Genomic DNA, 6,744 nt, shown 5'->3' with positions numbered 1-6,744 from the left:
TTTGTTAGTCTGATGGAAGTTGCACGACTAATTATTTCAAAAAATTTGTTCCTTGTTTTGAGATTAAGCATTTCTGCCCGTACGATGGAAAGGCAGGCTATGTTGCTGCTGAGCTCCACGTAGCCAACACTGTGGTTGAAAAAGCACTGTTAATCGTAGATTTTAGTTAGGCAAATCACCAGTGAAGACAATGGGATTGGACACCTTTCTTGGAAGAATGGAAAAAAAGATTTCTTCAGAAACCATAAGAATTTTTAATATGCTGCAGAAAAAACACAACTTTTTAGCCGCGACAGCTTTTTATTAATTCATTGGGGTGAAGGCCGCTTTTAGAAACTTAAACATGAGGGTGGTAAATACATATATGTATACATGAATACTATAAATTGACTTCATAAACTAGATTACTGTCTTCATGAAGAGCATGATGTTAAATTTCCCTCTTGTCTTGGAAACCAAAGTCAGTTGCTCTTTAGAAGATAAAATATAAGCAATCTTGGTTAAAAATCTTCATAAGATGAATGATTGTCTGTTTATTACTTTCTTTTTGGCATTCGAATCCCTATTCCAGCATTCAAATCTCTGTTTCGGACATCTTGCTGAAACTTCTCGGTGGTGCCTTGGGGCCCATGAACTGTCCAGCTTTTACTTGTAGTGGACGTGTCTTGACAAAAACACACATATACTAATTATTCATGAATATATGATAAATAAGAGGATATGTTCCTGCAGACTTCTTGATCTCAGGGCCATGTGCATGTGTGTTTAGGTTTTCTTTGAAGCAACAAAGTATATTTTGATTGGGGGAGGAGTATGAAGTACTGATGCGTAAAGAGAAGATTTACAATTCACTGTAAACTTCTCAAAATTCAGATAGAAAGGATAGCATTTGCCTGAAGTAAGAATAGGCTCAACTTATTTGCTGGTCATTACTCTAATGTGCTTTTCACCTCAAAATTGCTCTCTTGTTGCTCTCTAGCTTTATTTCAGAAGTAGATGGAAGGCTGTTCGGGGGGGAAAAATAACATTGTGGAAAAGCCAGGTATTAAGGGAAATCCACCTTCATTTCTTTTTTAATTCCTAATAGTTTAAGGAATGAGGCATGATCCTCCACTTGTGATTCTAATGATTTTAGCTTTTTACTGATTTGCAGAGGGAAAATACAGTGTTTGCTGACTTATTTTTATTAAAGGTAAGCATAGGTTAGGAGTCTTAGGAGTCAAAACCTATTCAGTTATTCCTTCACCATGTGTAGGTTTGCAGTCTACAGCCTTTATGATGTCTGTGAAGCTCTCTGGTGTGAGTATTTTTGTTTGTTTTTTTTTTTTTAAGACTGCACTTACTTTGGACAATCTGTGAGTTGCAGACAGGCTTGTAATTTGTCGTAGGAGGAGATGGGATGCTAGTGCAGTGTGGAAGACTGTCGTCTCTGGTTTCACTTTTATCTTTGTTTCTTCCCGCTGTGGGCTGCCTCCAAATGCAGTTGAACTATTTTGACAGCCCGAGTAGACTAGTCAAGAATAGTGCATGTGTGTGCGCGTGCGCACGTGCAACCGTGGGGAGGCTTAAAGCCTGTAGTCCACCTCGGAGGAGATGAGTAACTTCTTGGTTTGCAGGATTGCTGAGTCCTGGGGGAGAATGTATAAGGCTCTTAAAAAAAAAAAAAAAAAAAAGCATATAGAAAGCATGTGGTTTACTTTTGTATTGGTTTGGTTTCTAGACTCTTTTTAAAATCACAGCAAAATATAAACCAGCCTATTTTACTTAAGAGAATATGGAGAGTCATTCCTGTTTCACCTGCCCCTCTTTGTAGTCCCACTTTGCATCTTAGCCTGGAAACTCCCCCATTGATGGAAACTTATAAAGCGCAGCAGCTAGTTTTTATTTCGCTGTATCTTCCATTTCAGAACTTCAAAGTATCCTACGAGCTGCAGCGAAAGATGTCAGCGGTACCCTACAAATCGCAGGACACCTGTCTCTTCCGCATGCCGGGGTCATAGGGGAAGGCTTACCAAGCGCATCCGGGCTGGATCTGTGCTGGAGCCCTGAACTTATTCAGATGTAGGGGTTTCTTTGAGTTGTGTGGGTTTTGTTGTTGTTTTTGTGTGTTTGGTTTTTTTTTCCAAATAGCCAGCAGATGGCAGTCGGTATTAACACGTCAGTTCAAAAAAATTATTCGTGCATAGTGAAGACTTCGTTCCCTTCCTGTTTTTCTCGTGCTTTTATCCTATTCTTTCACAAACGCTTTTTGGTACAGTCATTGCATGAGCTCTGGAGGAGGGAATTTACTAAATACTAGATCAGAATGGGAGGGGGGGAACCATACAGAAAAAAACTATTTCATTAATCTTACTCACAGGATATTTTGCAGAACTCTTGATTTTTGTACTCTAGGTGAGAGGGTGGCTGAGAACTAAATGCTTATCAGTCAATATTAAATTTGAAAATGATTTAGATACAGTTATGATATTAATGAGAAACGTGAATTAGAACAAGTATAGAATGACAGTTCTAAGAAATGTGGAAGATAACGCTGGGCTGGGGAATGAGAAGTGTTAATTTTACCTCTGAAGTTGTTGGTTTTTTCCAATTTTTGCCATAATTAACACACAGATTATAGGATTTCAGATGGCATTTTCGAAGTATGACTATGAATCCTAGAAGTAAGTTTACAAACATGCACAGATAGATAGGTTTACGACCATACCTGTGCTTTTTTCACACAAAAAAAGAGAAGCTTTTTTCATGTACGTTATAAAATGCAGTACGTTATTTAAATTTAGAACCAATTCCTATTTCTGCAAATGCAGTTGTTGTTTTACGAGCTCTGTGTAATGATGGCTAGCTTCAGACTACGTGTACCTGTGAATCTAGAATCAAACACTTTGTCAGGAAACGTTTTACACCAAAAACCATCGGTAATATAATGGCAGCATATAGCTGCTTGCCTGACTTGACAAGCATAACCTTTCACCTGCACCAAACTAACTCTGCAACCAGGTCTTGCGCCAGTTTTTTGCAGTTGTTTTTTCTACAGAGGATGGTTGACTGAGGGATTTTCAGCCTGGAGAGGATGGAATAATAGGTCCAAAACAGGCATTTAGAGACGTTATAACCCTAGATACATAAAATCTTTGCAACTGACCTAAATTCCTACAACATAATCATCTTGCGGAAGGCGAGGGGAGAGTCAAAATGTTCTGGTTCTGTCAAGGATGCAAGTAGTTGTGTGTATTAATAAGCCATATTATTTAACATCTCTCACCACTGTGTCTTGAAGACTGCTCTTAGCACCTGGGGCAAAATGTATATTAATACAAATTACTTTTGATTAAAACCGTTATTATTTTAGCTCAAAAAGGAAGGGGGTGGTAGAAAGGAATGTTCTCTTTTTAAATATTTAAATACTCATTATACCAAAGTGATACAAATTACTGACTGACTGACAATTTGCTAATAATAGCTTAAAAATGCAAATAGAGCTATTATCACAATTGACACTAATTGGAAGTCTTTTGGCAGCCTCTGAGGGCAGGGCAAGAAGAGTTGATTGTTTCCTCAAGCTTAAATCGGGTTGTTAAGGAAGCTTTGGGAAGCTGTTCTGTGGATAACCAGGGTGCCATTGCATGGGCTGATAACAGGGTACCTTCCACAGATACCAAAATTCATTATATTATTTTTCAGAAATACATTAGGAAGCTCCAATTGCTGTCACTGTAGAATATGAGTAAAGTTGATGGGTGCTCTGGGCTGCCACACTGTGCCAACATGACTCTGATGTGCCCGAGTTGGTGTCACTGGACTCCGAGTTTCAAACGCTCAGTTCTCACAAAAGACCTGTGTGTCTTTTTTAAATAAAAGAGGTGTTTTTCCACTGCCTGTAGCCAACAGAAAGTCCGCTGTCACAGAGCAACTCTACAGCAGCTGTCTGGGAGTTTCAAGCCTTGTGGGCCATAAATCAGTACAGGGTTTTTAATGCAGAAGCTGATGTCGGAGATTGCAGAAACGTCTGTCAGAAGAAAGGATTCGGTCCATTGGTGGTATTCACACCACATATCAGGGAGGTCAGCATATTGGATGTCATCAGTCACTTTAAAGACGTGAGAGCTTCCTAGATTGAGGTGAAAGGACTCTGTTTTGACCCTCCTGTTCTGCTTTCCTGTTTTATTTCTGTTAGTTAACTCTTTCACTGAGCTTTGAGATCGGTGATACAGTATGGGGCATCCATGTGTGCACTCTCAAATTATTCCTTAGATTTCTCAGCTGTATTTGTCATTATTTCATATAGCCTCTTCCCTGTTGCTTCCAGCACACTTTGTATTGTAGAAAGAAAGCTAGTATGGCAGCCGACATTGGGTAGTAGATACGTTATTCATTGAAAAGATAGATAACAACTGAAAGGCCTTCAAAAAAAGGAGCAAGGTTGTTGTATATGTGGAATACTGTGACACCCAGCGCTGTTTTTCTGAAATAATACATTTTATTTCATATTGTGAAGCATAGTGAAATGTCACTCAGCACAGGTCTTGAACTGTCTTTAATTTTCTAAGAGGATAGAAAATTTGGGCTCATTTTCTCTCCAACGTAAACTTCCCATTAGCACACTTTCGCAAGGCCCTTTTGGAGGCAGAGCATGAGCTGACGGCGAACAGGCTCCCAGTATGACACTCTGGGAGCTGTCAAGGCCCAGCAGGCTGAAGCCCTCCTCCTACAAGCTGGTGCATGCTATTTCGCTTTCCTGTTGCCCTATTAATTTCACAGACACTCTTCATGAAAATAACACTAACTTTGTGGAGGACTTGAGTCACAGAAAATAACTTTCCTTTTTATTATTCACTTCCTCTACTTACCCACGTTCTTGAGTTTTTGGAGAGATGGGGGCAGCTGAGTGCATACCTCATGGTGGTCTGTACCTCTGGAAGGACTGTTTCACACCTCTCCTTCTGCAGCCTCAGGAAAGTAAGTGCAATACCTAAATCAGAGTGGAGGAACTTCTCTCTCATACCCTAGATGTACAGAGGAGAAGATGGAGAAGAGGAAAATCCTCCGGAAAGCTCCCTTCTAAGCCATGACTGCAAAGCTGGCTAGCAGCAAATTAGCTCTGAACCCCTGCAAACTTCAGCCATTGTAAATGCCAAGTTTGACTATGTTTTGGGGTGATTTTTTTCAAGCCAGACACCCACAGGTATTTAAAGAATACGTATCATCTTTTGGCAAATGAAGTTAAAAGTTACCAGAAAGCAGTGGTTGGCCAGGTGGACAGTGCACTTTTATGTTTGGTTCAGAAGCGCATAGGATCAGTTTAGAGGAATCTCAACAATGTGAGGAGCCTCAGAGAACACAGTGTCCTTAATCGTGTAGAGAACACCAGTTGGTTGTCTCCTCATGTGTGCTCGGGCCTGGAGACTCAAACTAGCCACATGCCAACTAGATCCAGGCAAATGTGATTCTCTTGGTCAAGCGCACCTTTTTAGCCTAAGATTTCCAGACTTGTTCTGTCATGAAATTGTTTGCCAAAAAAACCATTTAGTTCAAATGAATAGCCTAAAAGTTTAGTTTTTCCATAATCTAAAATAAAAACAGTTTTGTTATTATTTCAGAAAGGCATCCTCCTTAAAATTATACCTAGGTTTAATTAAAGAAAAACTGAAGTAAGAAACAATTCCCCAGCAGGTTTCTCTTGACACTGCTAAAAAAAGGTTTGTTTGGACTAGCCTAGTGACTGAAAATCAGTAATGCGTGTGGAGCTAGTACTAGTTCCCTCCTTCTGGGAAGGAAACTTTCTCCATGTCTGATGTTTTCAATACCATCTGATGGTGCTCAGGAGCTTGAAGAAGGGTCTCGGTAACTTCCAAGGAGCAGAACCCCAAACAGGCCAGTCACATACCAGGCAGGAGGTGTTGGCGGAAAGGAAGGATGTGATGCAAAACTAAGCCATTAACTTTTTAATTTTGATACATATTTTATTAGATTGAATGCTGGTTTTATGGATTGATAATAGGTTTTGAAAAAGGAAAAAAAAAAACTCAAGTACCCAGCATACAGCTACCTGCAGTTTGGTTGCATGTGGGTACAACAGCAACATACAGTTGTGCTTTTAAGATCTCATAGAAAGCCGGGAGAAATCATTGCAAGACTCCCATCAGTTGTGTCATGCTTTAAGTAAGGTCCGCAGTACAAGCTTTGCTCTTTTCAGGTTTCACTGTGCTAGATTATGGACAGGGAGTATATTGTCAGTTATGTGCAGTTCTAGATAAAAACAATAAGCTGCCCATAATAAGTTAGTTTGCATGTAATATTGGTCCATATAGACAGAAAAAAAAATACAAAATACCTATGATGATCTAGAAATCTCTTTGGTGGGTCTTTCCCTTGTTTCCCTGTGTCTTTTGAATATTACTGGAGGAGGATGCTAGGTTACAGGAATTTTGTTCAGATCTCTGAGCATCATTTCTTCATTCTTAAATCACACCTTTTTTACTGTTAAAGAATTAACAGATTTCTGTACAGCTCAGAGTGATTAATCTAGAGTTTGGTCCAGATACTTCTTCTCTGTGCAGAGTAACACCAGCTAAAACAGCTGGAGCTGTCAGACAGTTATCCTGTCATGTGCAAAATTAAGCACGACTTACTGTCCCAGCTTGAAATAGAAAAGAAGGTAAGTGCAATGACTAGTTTTCTGGAGAAAATATCCTCCATGCATGTGTTATTGGAGTAGTTTATTATGGAAGTTATTACTGTGGC

Source organism: Struthio camelus, chromosome 2, assembly GCF_040807025.1.
Source record: "Struthio camelus isolate bStrCam1 chromosome 2, bStrCam1.hap1, whole genome shotgun sequence".
NCBI classification, from domain to species: Eukaryota; Metazoa; Chordata; class Aves; order Struthioniformes; family Struthionidae; genus Struthio; species Struthio camelus.
Note: the sequence above shows the minus strand (reverse complement) of the source record.